This window comes from Haemaphysalis longicornis, unplaced genomic scaffold, assembly GCF_048455015.1.
Source record: "Haemaphysalis longicornis isolate Haplotype H1 unplaced genomic scaffold, Haemaphysalis longicornis Haplotype H1 scaffold_2, whole genome shotgun sequence".
Lineage (NCBI taxonomy): Eukaryota > Metazoa > Arthropoda > Arachnida > Ixodida > Ixodidae > Haemaphysalis > Haemaphysalis longicornis.
This window is the reverse complement of record NW_027526295.1, coordinates 43,834,268-43,854,675: the sequence shown is the minus strand read 5'-3', so window position 1 is coordinate 43,854,675 and position 20,408 is coordinate 43,834,268. Positions and strand designations below refer to the sequence as shown.

Here is a 20,408-nt window from a genome sequence, read left to right as displayed (position 1 = left end):
CTTTGTGGCGCGTTCCCCAGGTCAGGACAAGCGCGCCGAAACGTCCGCGCGCTACCGGATCCCCAAGACAAGAGAGCGTCCCCTCGTCATGCTACGTCCCACCAGACTTCGCCTTACGGTGGCGCTAGTATCGAGGAAGAACTGGTTCTCGGGTAAGGCAGAGGGGAAAAGGGTCAACGCTTCCACCAGGGCGAAAACAAACCGTCCGGTCGCTGGCGCCCTCCCGTATGGTTCCCGTCGCGTGAGCGAGGCGCGTGTGCACGCCGGCCGCAACGGGAAGCTAGCCAGAAAAGGGGTTCGCGTGAAAGTCGCGATCCCCACAGAATATAGCGTGAAGTCTTGTAGAGTGAGGAAAAGTATTGGTCTGTGGCTGCCTAAGCGTGATTTTTTGTTCTTTCGCGAGAGTTTCACTCACTGTGGGGAGCCCTCTACTTTATTCCGTATTAATATTCTGGGCCTTAACACCGACACCATATTAAATCCAACTTTACAGCAGTGGAAGCGAGAGCTGCCGATCTGTGACCTTTATTGGCAACTTCGCCTCGTCGAGAGGGCGAAGGCGGCTGAGAGAGAGGGGGGGAAGACATTTATTGATTAGCATAACTTCTCACAACAGGACACTCGCCCAGTTGAGGACAGACATCACAGTGTCGGGATACCGAGCCTGCGACTTCCGTCCAGGCCCTCTCCACCACGTCTTGCTGGTGATCAAGGTCCGGATCGGCCAGTCGAGCCATCCACTGCTCAAGAGGAGGATAGCGTGCAGGTTTGCGAGTTTGTTGGCACTCCCATACCTGGTGGTACAGGGTGCCGGGTGTGGGACAGAAATTGCAGAGGGAGGGATACTGAGCGGCGTAGATGGAATGAAGGAGCCTGCTGTGGGGATAAGAATTTGTCTGCAATCGCCGAAGTGTGTGGCCTCTCTTCTGGTTAACCGAGGATGAGGTGGCGCGAATTTTCTTCTGCCAAGCCTGTAATGTGCAAGGACGTCTGAATACCAGAGAAGTGGTTCCGTTTTGTTGACAGCGGAGGACGTTACCTCTCGGGTAATTGCCTGGTGCATATACGCGCAGGCAGCGGCGTGAGCCGCCTCATCACCGTCGATGGATTCATGTCCAGGAACCGAGACGATGTCCATCTCAGGTAGCTCTGAAATTGTTTTCAGAAGGTACAGTGCTGGTGTAGTGATGCGCCCACGCTGGTAGCTTCCACATGCCTCTTGTGCGTAAGTCAGTATTGTGGTGAAGTCCTTGCAGGTCATGGCAGCCAGGTTCAATCTCAACTTCCACTGCAGCTTCGGTTGAGGTTGTGCGTACAGTCGGAGCCTTCATTTCCTGACCAACCACGTTAACGACGAAAACGACGTGTGCTGATTGGCTGGGATGTACGGCGGCGTCACTGCATCTTGTTGGGTTACTTCCATACTTCTAATGCATGAATTTAGCTCTAGCCATGCGGCGTGCCCTGTTATGAAGAGGGTTCATGTTTTGTGGTATCGGTAGAACTCGAATGTGCTGTCGAATCAGCAATGGAACCCGTATCTTGTGCCACGGAGCAACGTGATGCTGCTGTGGACCCCGGCCCACACCGGCATAGATGGTAATGAGGCTGCCCACCACCAAGCTCGAGCTTTGACACCCCGGGCAGGGGCTTCTTTTACACCTAAACATGGCGTTCCCGAGATGACCCATTCGGTACTGCTCACATACCGGAACATCACCCAACATTACCGCCTCCTTCTCAGATAACTTCCCCCTCCTCATCCCTCCCTCACAGCTGAGGCTGCCCACATGGGGCGCCTTCTTTTGTGACGCCACTCGTTTCCTCACCGCACTCTATTAGTGCACACGTACCCTCACCTCTTTTCCTCTCCCAACTGTCCCTTGTGTGACGCGCCGGACACACTCTATCACTCGCTCTACGAATGTCCGCGCGACCCTTTCCCCCCTCTACCCTCCCCCACCACCTGGGAACAAGCTCTGGTGTGCTCGGACCGCGACCGCCACGAACTGGTCACCGGTCGGGCCCTCGACGTCGCGGCGGCCATCTGGGCCACCGCCACTCCCCCACCCTAAAACCAAAGTTCCAAATAAAGTGGATTCTCTCTCTCTCTCTCTCTCTCTCTCTCTCCAATGTCCAACCTTGCCACACTGCCTGCTGGCAGCCCGCATCTGACGAGGATGGAGCTGTACTTTACGTAGTTTCTCCAACTACGTAAAGTACGGCTCCATCCTCGTCCCTGCAAAGAGGACAATCACCGTTGTCGAGTTGCCGATCTTGTGCGCTTCCACCGCAAGTGGGTTGGATGGGTTCACAATGTTCTCGTTGACTTCCGCCGGGGAGTCTTCGACTGCAATGGTTTGGATGACTCCCTTGACCGTGCCGTCCGGAGCGCTTATTTCTAAAATACAGGGAGCCCAGCGCATAGCAACCATACCGACACAGGATTGGCTGGTTTCAGAGGAGCGACGCCGAAACGTCACACATAGCAACGCCGGCAGGTACCGTACTCTCGGCGTCAGGGACGTTGGAGCGGCCGCGGCTGCCCGATTCCGTAACTAAGCGAAAGTGACTATTCGGGGAGCGAACCTGCCGCTGCGATATTTCTACTACTTCTACTACTTCGCGGAAGCGGTGGAGCGCCGAGCGACGGCATCCTTAGAGCTTGAGCGCGCGATTTAGACCGCACGTGAGCGTTCGAGTATCGAGGAGCGATTTCGCCGCTAGTTACGTCTGGGGAAGTCATCGGAGTAGAGCCGTAGAGCCACCGTCGGAGTAGCGCCCAGTGCTGCAACGAAGGGTGAGTGCGCTCTCCTCACACTGCCATTTTGGCTTGCTGCTGAACTGTTTTAATCACAGTGTGCTGATGAATTGTTTTCGTGAAATTTCTCTCGTTCTTGCGCGCACGGAAGGGGGCAGCGTAGTGTGGATGTCTGTAATGTAGATCAGATATTGCACGGCGTAAAACACTGGTTTCTTTGCGCCTGGTTACGAAGATGATCTCGAGTCAGCGCGAACGGACTATTAAGCTGAAATGCGATCTCAGCTTGTTCTGCTGTTTTCTGTACACGCACTCGTGAACTGGAGCTGTGCAGTGCCGGTGTCTTAATTAAAAAAAAAACGTGCATAGAGTTTTACAAGCCGGCTAATTTTAGGCACTAAGAAAACTCATTAAGAGGATCCTCTAATTTTGTTAGCTATGATGCCAACGTGACTACCCTGGAAGTCACTTTCAGCACAGCTTCCGACGTTGCAAGTCAGGCATCCTGCCAAGCAGACTTAAATTTTTCAATACATGAAACCACTTCATCTCATTTAATGCACCCTCCCGGCGCCTTTCTTAATTGAATTTGAGCCGCTGTGGTTCAATTGAAGCTTCAAGCTTGGCCTAAATAATGGCAAACCTGCAGGGGTTACACTTTTGAACGATCCAAGCAGTGCAATGTTTCTGCTCGACAAACATGCACTTTATAGGCGTTAATCTACATGTAACTTGTATTTTGGCGAGGTGATGCTTGCATTTTTCATGATGGATGCATTTTTTTGAACTCCTCTCCTTCAGGTGGTGTCCGTATCGGTGGGCAGAGAGAGGCCCTATGGATGATGAGCACCTAGCGCACGTGGTTCCTCGGGGCCCAGCTGGCACGAGGTGTGTGCGACTGGTTCCTGCGCTCCTTTTATGGAGCGTCCCTGTTTTGGCAGTACTTGTCAATGCCATCAAGCAACACAAAATATAGTGCCTTTGCAGACATAAGAGCATTGGATAAAAGTGCAGCCTCTCGCTGTGCTTGTGAATCACAAACATGGCAGCTATGCCGACGTCAGGGCAAGCTATCTGTGGTTCCTTGTGTTGTCCTATCTATACATATTTGAGCAGACATTTCAAACAAAGTTCTACCTGCCGGTATCACTGATAGAGTTGGGCGCTTTGTAATAAATATCTGTGCCTCAAAGCTGTTATGCTTGCATTCTTTTGCAGGCTTGCCACCATTTGCTGGCATAATGTCCACAGCGGAGCCACCAGAGTGCATCAGAGATGACGCATCTTCATCCAGTGAGCTCGAAGTTTTGCGCGCCAACCTGCAAGATGAAGGCTCAGCTTGCCACTGGGTGGAGGAGTATGGCCTCCGGACAAACACATCATGAATTGTGGAGTCTGTGCAGTCAACAGCAAGGTGTCAAAAGTGAGAATTGTAATAACTAGCGGGATCACAATTCTGCTTCTTTGAAAGACCATAGTGCACATGCAGATGGGTGCCCCACATTCCTTGAGGAGTGTTGTGGTAATCGTCCAACTTGAAAACACCGCAGCTCTACATTTTGTGTTCCACCCCATTCCTCTCGAAAACACCATGACAAACAAAGTACATGTGCGGGTGATTGGGTCAGAATAACAGTGTTGTCACGTTAGTGCACACTTCAAAACCAAGCTACACGTTGTTACATTGCGGTAGGACAAGTGCCCCAAACCAAGGTTAAAGGTGAAAAGATGTATTCACCTGTCAGCCATCAAAGAACTGAAGCAAAGCTACGTGCCACACACAGCTTTGTGTATGTGGCGGAGGAGGGTTGCACATACATTCGCAGGAGGAGGCTAGCTCAGTGCTATGCCTCACTGCCTTAGTGTCATCTTCTCATGGCATGAGAGCCCCTTAAGAAAGAGAACTGCCAAACTTGTAAGAGCTCCATAACCTGCAAGTTTGTTAGTTCCTTTAATTTGATATTGTTAGTCTTACAGCAAATATTTACACGAAGCAAATTTTCACACAAGCTTCTCCATTTGATGCTCATTGACAAGATCCAAGGAACGGACGGAGGGTAGCTGTAGTCATACACCCAAACCTCCATATTAGCTCCTGTGGCTCGCTATGTCATCGTACCGTGACAGATGCCAAGGAGCTAGCTGTCGCTTTAGAAGCAGCAGAACACTTCTGGACGGGCCATTCACACCAATTTCCCATTTGCAAAAAAACTTGTAGACACTTTCTGACCAGACGAGTAAGCGACCGCACACTTTGTGTATAGCCTCCCAAATTTTTAACAATATGGCGGGAGCGACGACCGATCGGCATGTTAGCGCCTTATCAGCAGCGAAATAGGCAAGAGTACGCACATGCGCATAGGGCTATTGGCTGTACGAGTACCGTCTGCTACACTGTCTCCTTGAGAGTGGTACACTCCCTGCCACTGCATGTGAATAACTGTTCATGAGAAACCGTGGTTATTGGATGCACATGGGCATATCAAATGTGCGTGTGATTTTTTTTTTCCGGGTCATTTGCCCCCTCCTAGCGTGAGGAATGTCATGGAAAAGATAAATAAAAGTAGAACAGGACCAGTGTTATGGCTGGAATAGCCATAGGCTGCTTCGCAATATAATGTGATGAATAAGAAATCTGATAACAATAAAACACGGTGCTTAGCTACTTTTTGAAGTACCGAAACGACCTTGCAAGATAAGAAAATTCAGGGGGTGTGTTGTCTTGAGGAGAACAGCATAGCAGATGACACTCCCACAACAGATAGTTTTAGGCGCATGCGCGTACTCTCGCCTGTTTGGCCAGGGAACACCGTGATAAGGTGCTGGCATGCCGATCAGTTGTCGCTCCTGCTATATTATTAAAAATTTGTGAGGCTGTACTCTTCCAGACTAAAGGCGGTGTACTCCAACAACCTCAGCATCCACCTAAGATACAACACAGGAGCCTGTGGGGCCCAGCACACTCGGGAATATACTGCAAACCAAGCACCTGATGATTAGGACCTTGAAGAACCCATGCCACTCCCCAGGGCAGCATATTACCGTGGTATCAGGAAAAGATACCCTGTGCCACACGAATCCCTCATGAGGGCAGAATCCACCAACTGGAGACAGCCGCAGACAAGTACGTTCTCAAACTTAAAGGAGCCATGAAGAGAAAATACAATTTCGTTTAATTTAAAAGAACTAGGATTCAGTATCTCACTCAGCTCCATTACAGCCCCGAAAGATGTTTTTTAACCAAAAAAAAGCAAGAAGTATTTAAAAACTTTCAAATTTGGCGCCACATTGACGTGTTATGAGCAAGAATGATGTCATGCGGGCCAACAATGAAACATAATTTTCAGTGCGTTAACTGCACTTTAGCATTCAAGTGATGCGGTCAAATGGAACTAGAGGCCCCATTACAGACGTCCAGTCATGTGTCATCACGACGGCTCAGTTAGGCGGCCGCCAATCGCACAAACAAGGTTCCGTGACGCCATAGAAAATTGGCTTGAGAAATTGGCTAGGGGGCCGCGACTGCTTCACACGTTTTCTTTCATATCTCCGTTATTCGTTCAAAGATTGCGATGATATTGGTATCATTGTTATTGGAACTAAGCAGTCTTTCTAATAAACCCAGCTTGTATTTTGTCTTCATGGCTCCTTTAAACACGCTGAGTACAATTTACCCTACACTATATGCCCACTGGGCCATCAGGAAAAATCCACACCGCATGGGAATGCCAAAGCACAATGGCTGTCCCCAAAATCAGAAACCCTAATGCGGAGCAATGGGTGGCACTGCTGGCCAGCAACTGCTGTGATGACCAGATCGGTCTGATCCAGCGGGCACATAAAGCAGTAGAGGCCGTTGGAGCCCTGAACCAGTTGTAAATGCCCGTGCTGACCCCATCGTGAGCTGCAGCACGTGGCACAGGAACCCAAGTGGGGTGCCACCCAACGACTAACAAAATATAAATAAACATTTTCCTAGTCCAGTCTGTTCAAATCAACTTTTTAACTGCAAAGCTGTAGTTACTGGCCTTAATTCCCATGTTGCAAAAAACTCCCAGAGTGCATACCCACTGAGAGAGATTGGCTGAGAGAGAGGGCCAAAAAAAAAAATCTCCAGTGTTCATTCTATTTGTGGCAACACTTGCTCGAAATGACAGACACGTCATAGCGTACACCCCTCGTTCATTTGTCCTCGTGTTGTTGTGCACACCAGCTCAGTACTGTAAAAGAGCCCTTGCACGTAGCAGTGTTTAAAAGACGTGCGGCTTGGGAGAGACCACTGTGGCCACCGCATTTTGTAGAAGCCATTATGGATCATGAGAGACATTGCTACAAGTGTGCCCAGTCCTTCCCGAGACGACTTACAGATCCAACCGCTGACTCGAGTCGATGACAAAGAGCTGATGAAAGTCTACGATGCTGAGAATGACTTTTCATCCACCACTCGCCGCAAAGACAACAAAAACCTGTTCGATGCACATGGCGACAATTGCTAGCACCACACCTATGCAAATAAGCAACAATACTGAAACTTAACCATGTGCCCGGCAATGCTCACCTAAAACAGCCTCGCCATCCCAGTCTTGTGCATGAGTGCAAGCTTCCCTGGATTTATTTTTTTGTTTGTTTCCAGTTGTTTACTGAACTACAAAAACCAATCTGTGCCCTGTTACCCAACATTGTCGGCTGAAAGTGGTAGACCAGGGACACAAGACAAAATTTAAAGGGGCCATGACGACAAAATTCAACTTTATTGAATTTGAAAAAGGGACCTTTGTAACACAGCTCTATTCCAGCCATAAAAGATGCTTTTTAACATAAAAAAGGCGAGAAATATTGTAAAACTTTCAAATTTTGCACTAAAGTGACATAATATGAGTCATGTTACCTGCACATTAGCATTCACATGGTACAACCAAACAGAACAACACAACCCACTACAAGCAGCCAGTCATATTTCTTGCCAGTGGCTGTGGTCGCTACCCACCGATCGCACAAACAAGATTCCACGACGTCGTAGAGACATGTCAGAAAGTTGCTGGGAAGTCGCCACTTCCTCGTCTTTTTTAACAGCGGAGCTGCTTAAGCTCGAGTTCCCTCTGTGCCTGGTGGGGTTCGAAACTTGCCGCTGCAAAATGGAGAGAAGGAAAGTGCTAGAGCCAGAAGTGTGAGGGAAAGTGGCCAGGAGGCAAGGAGCCCGCAAGCAGGGGTTGGGAGTGCGTGCCTCAATGCTTTTCGTCTTCTGAATCAAACCTGGGTCCCTCGTGCAATGAAATTGGAGCAGTGGGAGATACTGCTGTCTAGCTCCCTACCTTGTGATCAACTTCTGATGGCTGTGACGGCACACAGTTACCTGAAATAAGGAGTCACCCCCCCTCAAACCTAGCTCAATAAAGAAGTCTTGTCTTTCTCTCTCTATCCTATTGCGCGCTATCATCACGTTCGTTTCGGGCGCTTAGCATTTTCTTTGGGTTCAAGCACGGGCGTTGCCTGGCGTTTCACAATAATTAGTGCAGCAAAGTGGAGAGGAGGAAAATACTAAGCCAACAAGTGTGAAGGGAAGTGACGTGGAGGAAAGGAGCTGACAAACAGGTGCGGGGAATGCGTGTCACGGCACAGATGTTCGGGTGGGGGAGGCGTGCATCAGGATTGGCTGTGCCTAGTGACGACATAAGATCCGACATGTAGGTGCTCTCCAAGCTGAGGGATGCGGCATGCACTGGACGGCATCAGTGACCGTTACGATAAGCATACCTGTGAAAAGCCAAGTTAGAGCTAGTGAAGACCGCCAGCTCCACTGTTTCCTCAGCGTTTACATCTCAACTGCAAAGGTGGCACTAGCGTTACTTTCAGACAAAGCAGTAGTTTTAATGAACAGAACTTGCTTTTTGTCTTCATGGCCCATTTATAATACCTTTTGTAAACTACCAGGAAAGCCCTTGTTAACAGCACATATTTGATAATAAACATTCACTGCACAAAAAGATGACAATGAAGAAAGTAATCGACATGATACACCCACTTCGCCCGAACCTATACCTTATTAATACATTTTATGTCTGACACTGCAAGCAAAAAAAAGATTTTAAAAGGGGTTACACCAGACACAACGTCATGAGCATTTTTTTTTTATTCTGCAAAAGGCGAACTTTATTAAATTGTCAGTAAGCCAAGAGATTTTGTAAAAATTGTTCGATATTTTAAAGGAGTAGACACTATTTTACGAGTCCGTCTTAACCCATAAAACTATATTTAATTAGTTAAGACGTGTTGCCAATGATGATCTACAGCTTCATTCATGGTATCAGTTTCTGCTTTTGCCGCTAAAAGCCCAGGAGCAGGATGCTGGGTGCTGTCGGGCACACCTAACTTCTTTGCGTCTTTGTCACTATTTTGATGCCTTGTCGTGTGCTTCAAAGGAATGAAGAGGCCATCTTTTGAGACCAGCTATACCTGTTTCCCCTTTATTTCAATTAAAAACTAGTCTCTCTGAATTGAAACAGTCTGAAACTGCCCAAAGGTGGGGGTGGTAAGGCTGAAGGGACCAAAAGATGCCACAACCCCCCTGAAATGTTTACTGTGTGGCTATTTTTGCAGTGAATGTGCTTGATGGTTTCCTTCTTGACTAATATACATGCTGCTGAGAGGGAAAGGGGCAGACCGCTTTGAGTCTGACAAGCTGGAAGTTTTTTGCAAAATGCCTCTCTAAGCTAGTTTTATGTCACAGAACAGCTGGCCCAAGCTGTTTTCTGGCTGCTCAAAGCTGAGGCAATGATACTGCTTTAAATTGTTCCAAGCAACTTCTATGGCAATCACCGCAGGATGACATCTTGACATCTTCATAAAGTGCACCGCATTAATTTTTAGAAGTCGTACTGCAGTGTCAGTACTGCTTTAATTTGTAGTGGTGCATCATCATCTGCTTGCAGCGCCACTATCCTCATCATGAACAGGACTGTGCTCCAGGGCCAGTCACATGTCTACGCCGCTATCTAAGTTCCGGCCGGGCCTTACGCACCTGAATAAATGTAGGAGATCCACAGAGCGTAACCGTGTCCATGGCTCCCTTTCCTACAACACCGTTTCAAGCACAGGGGCACGCAGCCCAGAAATACCCAGACACTCAAGGAACACACGCTACCAAAAGCCTTTCACATGCCTCCTCAGTTACACATGCTGCTGTAATATTTTCTTCATTTTTTTTCTTTTCAGGATGGTGCTCCATAAAACATGGCGGTGTAAACAGAACACACGAAAGAAGCCATCTGGCAGCAGCGGTGCCTCTTGCCCGGCTAAGATAGATATAAAAATAAAAAAAAACGAACAGACACACAAAAAAGAATGATCCCTTCTTGCGAAGGCCGAGCCCCCTGCCTGCAGTGATTAGGCTGTGGCACCAAGAGGGCCACAGCCATAGCACCACATCTGCCGATGCCCTGCGGCGTCTGGGTCCCGCCACCACGACCAAGGAGACATTCGTGGGCTACTTCAACGACGCCATGTCCCCTGCGGAAGCCATCCGGCTCCACGAGAGCAAGCTCCTTGTGCTAGAGGGAGGCTTCACCCTGCTGGCCAATGCTGCTCTCAACCCCCTGCCAGCCGCAGTCTACTACTGGCACAGACTCTGGCGGCAGGAGAATTTTGGCAAGCAGGTGGACCCCCTGGACAAGCTGGCAGAGAAGATGCCAACATACGAAGAGCAAGGTGAGCATGCTGTGTTAACTTGTGCCACAGCTACGGAATGTGGCACTGGAGGAAAAAAAAAAGAAGTTTTGTTCAACTCTGCTCAGCATAGCACACGTAGTTCCTGCTCGTGTTAACGGCAGCCATAGGCAGGCTGTGAGAACGCAGCCAAGGAGATTAGAGAACTTCGTTGCAAATGCAACATGGTATGTTACCACTATATTGTTTGTCAATGTGTTGAATCATAACCTGTTCGCTAATGTGCGCATAATTTGAACCGCCATTGCATTACTGCCTCCAGCATAACAAATGACTGAGGGGGAGAGATACAAACATGCACTTTCTTTATATGAAATAGCTGTACATACTAAGAAATAGCTCTACATACTAATCACATCGACAAAAATGATGCGGGAGAGTACTAACTGTCCCTATGCAACGCTGTCTGCTCCATAGCATTGGCAAAGGGTACACCAGGTCCCTCTAGGCCGATTCCAATTGCTGCATGGTCTAGCATGGTTTCTCAAAGTGGGTTCTGCAGGCTCCTCCTCAGGGTTCTGTGAGCCACCGATAAATTTTTCCTTGTTCCACGCTCGCCAAGTAACTTATATGGCGAACCCGAGGTGCAGTTGATCTAAGCAACCTCCATTACTCATGCCCAATTGTCAGTAAGCACATCTCTGTGCATAGCACAAATGTGCGAGCTGCGCAATAAATACCGCCAGCAGCTTGTAGGCAGCCAGACTCCGAAAGCGGGCCGCGTGGTTAAACTATTGCACTTGAATCTCGGCCTTATATTACCCCGATGCGGATTTCTCCTGTTTGGAGATAGGTGCAGCAAGCTTATGTGGTCGTGTAAAGTCAACATTCAAGAGCAATAAATTGGCGAGGGGGGGGTGTGTTCCTTGGCACTTAGTGGAGCTTTGCAGGGTTCCCTGGGACCAACATGCCTGAGAACCCCTAGTCTACTGTATCTGTAGCAGGACTCCTTGGCAAGGGAGTCATGCTTTTGGTGACTCCTATAACTGAATAAAGCTTATTATTTAAAACTGCACGGTGTTATTACCTGCTCGTCATCTACTCTTATCTTTATGCAGGGATTGATGTCCAGCTGAACCGCACCAAGGATGGCGCCTCCTGGGCAGTCCTTGTTGCCACGCCAATTATGAGGCGGGCCCAGCAACTCCACGCAGCACGCGAACTGATTTTTGTTGACTCGACGTCATCCTGTGATGCGACACATGGCACAGTCACAGTTCTGCTGGCTGCAACGAGTACTGGGGCAGTCCCCATAGCTGTCTTGCTCCACAACGCCCAGACAGCCGAGGCCTACGCCACAGCATTCGCACTCCTCAAGGAGACCTACCCACTGTGCTTCGGCGGACTCAGCGTAAGTGACATGCACGTGTGGTGCTTTCACTGACAATGTCTTGTCATTTTCTTTTTGAAAGGCTTGTCAAATCTATGTCACAAGTCAATAAGCATGTGTTGCTGAACCTACTGGAAAGATTATAAAAGCAATGCACATGGAAAAGGACCAGTACAATCATGAGGGCATGGTGCAAAATTCTTTTCTTATTTTTTGAGCTTTCAACCAAAGCAGACATTTACTGCAAAGTTTGGTCAAAGGGCAACATTATTGGTCAGCCATTTTCTTCAAGGGCAAAAGACGATAAATTGAAATTGTTATTAAGGGAAAGCACCACCTGGAGGGACAGAAGTACAGGTCCGCGCAGAAGTAAACGGAGCACGGGAGCGGTGGCCGAACTGCATCGCTGCGCCGCGTATGGGCGCCGACGGGAACCATGGAGCGCCAGTCAAAGAGTGTGTTCGCACTTGCCCCCGCCGCCCTATCTGATATATTTAATCACCGCTCAGCTGGCGTGTCATTCTCGGTGAGACGGTCTTCAAAACGCAGCGCTGGGCTATGAGAGGGGCGCTGGTTGCATTGCCGCTCGCAAGCATCTGCGGCGACTGAATCCGCTGCTCATGAGCTGGGCGAAGCTGCGCGCGCCCGGAAACGTTCCTTGTTGCGCGCTGTGAAGGGCGGCATAAAATTGTAGGCCGCTGCGGTTTGGCACAGCATGTCATTGCGATATAATTTATTGTAAGCCGGCAACAAAATTGCCCTGGACAATGTGGAGAGCACATTCACAGGCATTTTCGTTGTTCGAAAAAAAAAATCTCGCTTCAGATATTGTTTTTTTTTTTAATTTTGAGTTTGTCCCAAGTTTTTGCTGCCGCTCATTCCAGGTCTGTTCTAAAGAAAGGGGGAAAGATGTCCATGTGGTGGAAATTCTGGGATAGAGAACGCCGTAAAGCATTGGTACAATCACTGCCTGCTATTACAGCGGGCCTCATAGGGCGCATACTTTGTTGTCGCATTAACCCTTTCGCTCCCATTGACGAGGATAGCCGTGATAAGATTTTGTACCAAATTAACCGATGACGAGTATGGTCGTCATCGGTCATGACTATACTCGTCATCGGTCATTTTGGGCCCTGACGGCGCTTATTTGCAAGACATTGAGGTCATGCGGCAAAGCCATTTTTCAATTCAATGCGGAGTTTAATTTAAATCTGACAACATTGTCTGAACTGGAATATGGTGCTCGTTAAAAATAACAACGTCGGTTTTAATGCGACAACAAAGTATGCGCCCTATGAGGCCCGCTGTAATAGCAGGCAGTGATTGTACCAATGCTTTACGGCGTTCTCTTTCCAAGAATTTCCACCACATGGACATCTTTTCCCCCTTTCTTCAGAACAGACCTGGACTGAGGTACAGAAAAAACTTGGGACAAACTCAAAATTGAAATAAACAATGTCGGAAGCGAGATTTTTTTTTTTTCGAACAACGAAAATGCCTGTGAATGGGCTCTCTATATTGTCCAGGGCAATTTTGTTGCCGGCTTACAATAAATTATATCACAATGACATGCTGTGCCAAACCGCAGCGGCCTACAATTTTATGCCGCCCTTTACAGCGCGCGACAAGGAACGTTTCGGGGCGGGCGCAGCTTCGCCCAGCTCATGAGCAGCGGATTCAGTCGCCGCTGATGCTTGCGAGCGGCAATGCAACCAGCGCCCCTCTCATAGCCCAGCGCTGCCTTTTGAAGACCGTCTCGCCGAGCATGACACGCCAGCTGAGCGGCGATTAAACATATCAGATAGGGCGGCGGGGGCAAGTGCGAACACACTCTTTGACCGGCGCTCCATGGTACCCGTCGGCGCCCATACGAGGCGCGGCGATGCAGTTCGGCCACAGCTCCCGTGCTCCGTTTACTTCTGCGCGGACCTGTACATGTAATTTAAGTATGTGTCTTGACTTTGATATCTTGACACTGGAGGGTGCATAATTCTAACTTGACCAGGTGGCACGTGCTGGTAGGTCCAATTTTCTGCACAGTGACTCGCAAAGAAAAGCCAGTGCCAACATCTGTAATAAATGCACGTGAGCCACACAGTAGGCCTCAGCAACACCGCCTGTATAATATTGCCAGTCACATAGCACGATTTCCTGTAGGAACAGACACCTAGTCCAGCCACTCATCTTTAGTGCAGCACGTAGAAATGGGCGCCTGCCCTTATGTCTCCACTCGGGCACGACGTGCAGCTTGACAGGCAAACACTAAGAAAACATGGACATGTAGGAGCACCACCTCACAACGGCTAGACAAACCCTGCGAATTGTTTCTTATAGTTTCCACGAAGTGGCGCTGCCAATCGGGTGGCTGCCCAAGCCGGGAGCACATGCAAAATCTAGGAACAGGAGGGAGCAACAGGGATGTGGCTCTTTCGCCATTTTCGGCTTACACACGACAGGGAATGTTGGCCTGAGAGCATTCATATTTTTGCCGTCAATAGCAGTGCCATGGTTACCAATGGTGCCACTTTCTGTAGCAGAGGTGGTGCTGAAATCGAGTGCATATTCTGACATGCCTGCATGCATGAAGCAGCGATGACTGCTTGATGCACCCCAATTTGCAAAGATGTTCCTCACAGTAGTCTAGAAAGAGACTTGTTTTTTATTGCGCCATTTTGCCACAGGGCATGAAAGTAACGGAAGGTTAAAAAAAAATTGGAAAGAAACTGGAGGCAAGTGGCTTTATGCACCACAGAATGCTGTATAGGCCAGTCGCAGCAAGATAGTCCTACAGCAGCTTGTAAAGCTGACCATGCGTCCACTAATGAATATCGGGTGGACGGCCTGGGCGATTTCCTAGGGCTACCAAGTGCTGGGTTCGGGCTGATTGGAGTCCTGGGCATGTCCCCAGGGGGTGGTCCAATGTTGCTTCCGCAGCGGAAGTAGGGCGGTAGGGGCAAGTTGAATTAGTCACCACAAGGCTAGAAGTCCACGTTGCATGAACACCCAAGCAAATTCTCCAGAGCGTGACCACCTCACGGTGGGTTCAACCGCCAGGAAAGTCAGCCCCATGCAGAGGAAGACGGCCACGCGTATAGTGCCGAAGAGAGGCTGTTTTAAAGGGACAGACAACCAATTTTTGTAGAGTATATATTCTCTATCCCAAATGAAAGTGCATCACTTAAAGCACCTTAACGATAAACGGTTTTGCCGATAACGCCCTAAAACTTTTCAAATCGGAATTTTTTAGATCTACGAACCGTATGTGTCCTCCCAAAAATAATGCTGGCAACCATGACACACAGTAGCGCGGCAACATACTTTTGTCTGTATGCCAGATGAAAAGCGATATTTAAAAATTCGTCCCCAGTTAAAGAAAAGTGTGAATCGCAGGCTTTCTTATTCCTTTATGTGCTTTTTTAAATTCACCAGTCTATTTTGCACGAAGGTGCCATCTGCTGGGATGGACAATAGGTAGAATCTGGCTTCACGTTGTGGGGGTCAGAAGTTCGCTTCTCCCCGGGCTTGTCTTTTCTTTTTTTTCTTCCGTTGGATTATTTGAAAACTGAAATTGAATACTTTGGCAGAAGAAAGTCCCTGACTCAGGCAGAATCATCAAAGCTTCTTCACTGGGTCTGTTTACTGAACGCTGCCATTGATTCTGAGCATGGATGCTCAGTTATCCACACTGAGAGGAACCCAGCGGCGGCGGGTAGCGTGTCTCAAAAATTTACAAAATAGTGTTTAAAAATACATATACAATTTTAACTTTTACAAATACTTGTGTGAAAAGGTTTTCAATAAGTGAATAAACGTTTCAGCAGTTACAGTAGCAGCTAGGTTTTCAGGTCACGTGACGGGGACACATATTGTAGTGTCAAGTTTCGAGAACCGCCACCCTTCCGATTTCAGGAAGTTTGCTGCCAAATTAAAATTATTTCCGCCAATTTGTTTAGAAATTTCTTGTGGTTACCGGGCTATATCAAATGCTGGCTTTTATATGAGCTAGAGAGCATATGCGCGACAAAAATCGGTTGTCCGCCCTTTAAGTAGAAGAGCATCCTGCAGTGACAGCTGCAGAAGCGGGAGCGGGTCCGTAGCTTACGGATTATGAGCAGCCAAGTTGGCCTCCAAGTGGGCAGGTGTGCTGCAACAGGTCCAGAGGATGCAAACAGGGCACGGGAACGATTTCAGCATCCGGTGCACGTCGAATGTAATGCTCAATGTGCTGTGTACACGCCGCATCTCCCGAGTAGCCTGTGTTGAGTCTGTGTAGATGATCAGGCAAGACGGTGGGGCAACACAAAGACAAGGGCCTAGGGCTGAGCTCTCCTAAAACAAATGGAAGAGGTGCCTCCGTAACATAAGTGCATGTCTGGTTTACAGATGGCATAGCACGGCAAACTAGGCTCGTGTGGATGATACCATTGCCTTCACATGGGCCTAGAGGCCATGGTGTGTCAATAGGTCTGGTAGGCCTGATAGGGTAGGTCTGGTAGGGTAGGTCTGGTAGGGTAGGTCTGATGCACTGGGCAAATACTTTTTATATGCCCGAAAGGCCGGTTGTGAGGGAGTACAGTAGAACCCCGCTGTTACATTCCTCACTGTTGCATTTTCCTGGCTGTTACGTTGTGTGCCATCGGTCCCGGCATAGCTCCCATAGGATATAACATATTGCGAACCCCGCTATAACGTCGCAACTGTGGGCCTGTTACCATATAATGCGTCGCAACCTGACACTCCAAAGCGGCTTGGGCACCGCTATTTTGGCTTTTGATGAGTCTTGGCCAGGATTTGTTACTAAACAACCTACAAGAAGCTGCAAGCGAGTTGGAGAGGCCGTCACTAGATGGCCATCTGTCGAAAGTGCTATCACGATCATCACTGAGCTTACAACAGAAGTTTTACTTCGGAACGCCGGAAGTGCGTGATGTTAGCGCCGCCGCACTGTTGTAATGGTGCCGTGCAGCGTTTTTAGATTGGGTCAGTTGGCAAAGAGCACGGCCTTCCAGTACCGTGGCACGGGCCGGTGCTGCTGCCGGTGCGGTACCGTTGAGATCGGTCTCGATGCATCGTCTGCTGCTCCTTCCTTGCCACTCTCGGCACTTTCTACACCACCCATACCGTCACTTGTGCCAGTCCTTCTACACCGCCTTTCTGCAAACTGCACTTTCTACACCACCCATACAGGCGGTCGGAACGGCTAGCACGTGGTACGGGGATTTCACGACGCCCGATTTTGTTGTCGACCTTCATGAGTAAGGTGACGACGAGCGAGTAGTACAGTGATTTTGCGACGACTATCATGACTTGACGCCCGTCTTAATTGCTCTTGGCAACACTGAATGTGCACATGAAAAATGCAAAAAAAACACCCCTACATTTGGCGGAACGGGCAGAAATGAAGTGGGCAACAATGGAGTTCCAGATAGGGGGTCATTTAAAGGAGTACTGGCACGAAATTTCAAAGCTGAGATAACTATGTAGAATGCTTCCTTTTTATCATGAGATATCTCCCAGCAAGTTTCAACAGCACCCGTTCAGTGAAACATATTTAAAATCCATTTTAATCTTCGCCCGCACGAGAAAGCCCAGAGTGGACCGACATGACATCATGTGCTACTTGCCCCAAACTGCCGACGTTGGGGCTCCCGTGATGAAGCCGACGCACTGGCTGTGGTTGGCGCACGCTGCTCGGGCGTGTGTACACGTCATGGTTTTGGGACTGACGTCATGCTGCCCGGGCCTGTGGGGACGGTGAAGACCTCGGCCGGTCTGAGTGCGCGCACACTACCAGAGCGGCAATGATACGGCAAGAATGGTGACGTCACGTGATACCTCCTGTCATGGCGGCCGCTCGGCGTTCGTTTTGCCGAAACCGAAACTGACACGAATAAACGATGCCGTAAATGAATGTTTACGCTGCGCTCGACCGTCTAATCTGTCATTCTATGATTAGTGGGCTGGTAGGCACGCATAGCAGCGAAAAAAACGTAACAACAAAATTTCGTCTCAGTACTCCTTTAATGACGCCAGTAAGACGCCGACCCATTTTCGTGGCTTTCCTCACTCTTTCGTTTTCCCAGCTGTTACGTTTTCTTTTCCCGGTCCGGTGGAAAACGTAGTAATGGGGTTCCACTGTATTATGGTCAGGCTGAGGGCTCTATGTGGACAACCTAAGGTCACCAACTGCTGTTGTTTCAATACGCATGAACATTATGAACTAGGGCCTAACACTGAAAAGAGAGCTTTTGGCATTCTTTGAGGTGGAAAGCATCACGCAAAAATTGTGAGGAAGAAGTGGAAAGAAAGGAGTTCGCTTGATCGCTAGCTTTAACAGAAAGGGTGAATGAGGTGAAAATGCCCTTAATATCATTTGGAAGGTGACAGCTGCAGCAAAAAAAGTGCCTAAACTAATTGGTGCGCCAACGAGCACCGACAGCGAATGCTAGCACAGTATGATAAAACAACGTACAACTACGCTGACGAAAGCTATTTGGCATCAGCTGAAAGGCCCTTGGCAAATGGTTCAGCCACCACCTAATACCGGACAGGCATCCCAATGTGCCGTCGGCACAACAGTCAAGCTTCTATAGGTTCAAAGGTAACAAAAAGCTCCTGCAACTGAATGAGGACACCTGCACTATTCAGACCTTCCCAAGTAGACATTATACCGGGTCATGCTGCCAGTATCCAGTATTTTACAATTCCAACTCATTGACTGCACCAACTGTTGTTGCCCACAAGGTGTCCGAATGGACGGACTAAACACTTTGCTGCAGAGTGCAGCAAGGCTTAATGAAGGCACAAGGCTGCTGCGTAACCGGGATTGCACTTGCATTGAACCAAACATTAAATACAAGGCACAGTGTTCAAGTGCTTGCCGTTAGGACGGCCACACTGGCTTACCTGCCTGTTGTAGTAACCCCACAGGCATCATAGGCTGTAGGGGAACAATGTATGCACATTCAGAAGGCAGTGTTGAAGATCACAAAGCAAAGACAGAGATTTTCATCCTTAAGTCACGTAGTGTGGGCTCCACTATCCTACACGAGGCTTCCCTCTTTAGTTGGCTATACATGCTAGAGCAATCAAAGCAGCATTAGTGTGAAGAAACAAACACATGGCGGCATGGAAGCAACCGTTGTCGAACGAAGGCAGCAGTTCCTTAGTCTCTTGAGCACTATCCGTGCTTTGCACCTGTGTAAATGATGTCGCCATGAGTACTTAATCTTTTTTGAACTCACAAGCTAGAAATAACAGCGCTTTATCTTCTAAATACCAAACCCAGTCCACCAGCATTATTTCTTATCAAGAACACCCAACATAAGCTCAGCGTCCTCCTTTGGGCAGTATTTACACGTCTCAAACACGTCTATGGGCAGATATTGCGTGGCACCCTACCTTTGACTTCACTAAAAGAAAGCCTGGAAGCTTGGGTTATTCATGAATGCACTAATAACCCTACAAATAACCCACGCATGAATGCTTGGGTTATTCGTAGTAACAATGTGTCTCATTAGCGGCATGTTTGTCTGCTAGGTGATGAGGAAATTGCTTTTGAACTACTTGTTCTGAACAACACAATTACCCTTTTCGACCACTTGTTCTGAATAACGTTTTTGCATTTGTCGTAATAAAGTCTAGCGATGGAGCACTTGAGGGCTGCTAAACTGATGCCAGGCACGACCATAACTGAGATGATAACGTCACCTTAGGGAAAGAAATCAAGCACTACGCACCAGGCACGACCATAACTGAGATGATAACGTCACCTTAGGGAAAGAAATCAAGCACTACGCAATCACACCTCGCCACTGCTCTGCGTGCACTACAGCGATACTGCGGCAGGGTTATTACAAGCGTGCCACAGTATACCGTGCAGATAATCTTGACAAAATATAGTTCACAAGTTCATAATTAGTCCTTACCGGCCGTCTGTCGCCGGCGTTCGCCGCGATATAATTGCCTGTGTGACCGTCCGTAAGGGCGCCGCCATCTTGGAACGCTTGACCTGGATTGGCTGAAGCTCGTCTAGCGCACTGCGTTCCCACAACACGTTCACAGAAAATTTCTGTACATGTCTTTGCACATGACGCCGGTTGTTTCCCCTAAAGTAAACTTACATGGTTATTTTTGATTTAATGAAAAAACTGCCGTCGCAGGAGTTCTATTCGCAATGGCGGCGCCATCTATCCAGTGCTAGACCAAACAGTGCTGGTTGCGTGTTTTGTTTTCGTGTGGATAGGTGGCGCCGCTTCCAGGTGCGCGCACAGATATATATGCTTAGCTTTTTTTTTATTATTATTACACCCACCCCCTCCCTCAGCCACCAAACTACTGTGTTGTCTTGCAGAAGATATCAGCTCAAACGTTGCCGTTTTGTCTGAAAAATGCTTTCATATTTGAACGAGCCGACAACCCCCGAGGTGGGGGGAAGGAGGTTGAACGTCGGTCTGATTTCTGGAAGAACAAAGAAACTAATGGAAAACTAACCTCCATTCTACAAATTCCTGTGATTTATCCTTTGGTCACAGGCCGTTGTGGGAAGGGTAGAGGTGAAGGGCAGGAGATTGGAAAGGGGAAGTGAAGAGTAGG

General features: G+C 48.5%; 1 long non-coding RNA gene and 1 pseudogene across 2 annotated transcripts; one reads left to right on the top strand and one right to left on the bottom strand.

Annotated features, from left to right (window-relative positions):
- The first annotated feature begins 2,447 nt into the window (after positions 1–2,447).
- On the top strand, positions 2,448–11,670 carry LOC144168865 (uncharacterized; annotated as a pseudogene). Its single transcript, XR_013322262.1, has 4 exons — positions 2,448–2,800; positions 3,563–3,649; positions 3,980–4,184; positions 9,974–11,670. The product of XR_013322262.1 is annotated as an uncharacterized LOC144168865 (transcript).
- Positions 11,671–13,750: 2,080 nt separating this feature from the next.
- On the bottom strand, positions 13,751–19,828 carry LOC144168866 (uncharacterized). Its single transcript, XR_013322263.1, has 3 exons — positions 19,742–19,828; positions 15,916–16,078; positions 13,751–14,921 (listed from the first exon to the last, which is right to left on the bottom strand). It is a non-coding gene; the product is annotated as an uncharacterized LOC144168866 (long non-coding RNA).
- Between the last annotated feature and the right edge of the window lie 580 nt (positions 19,829–20,408).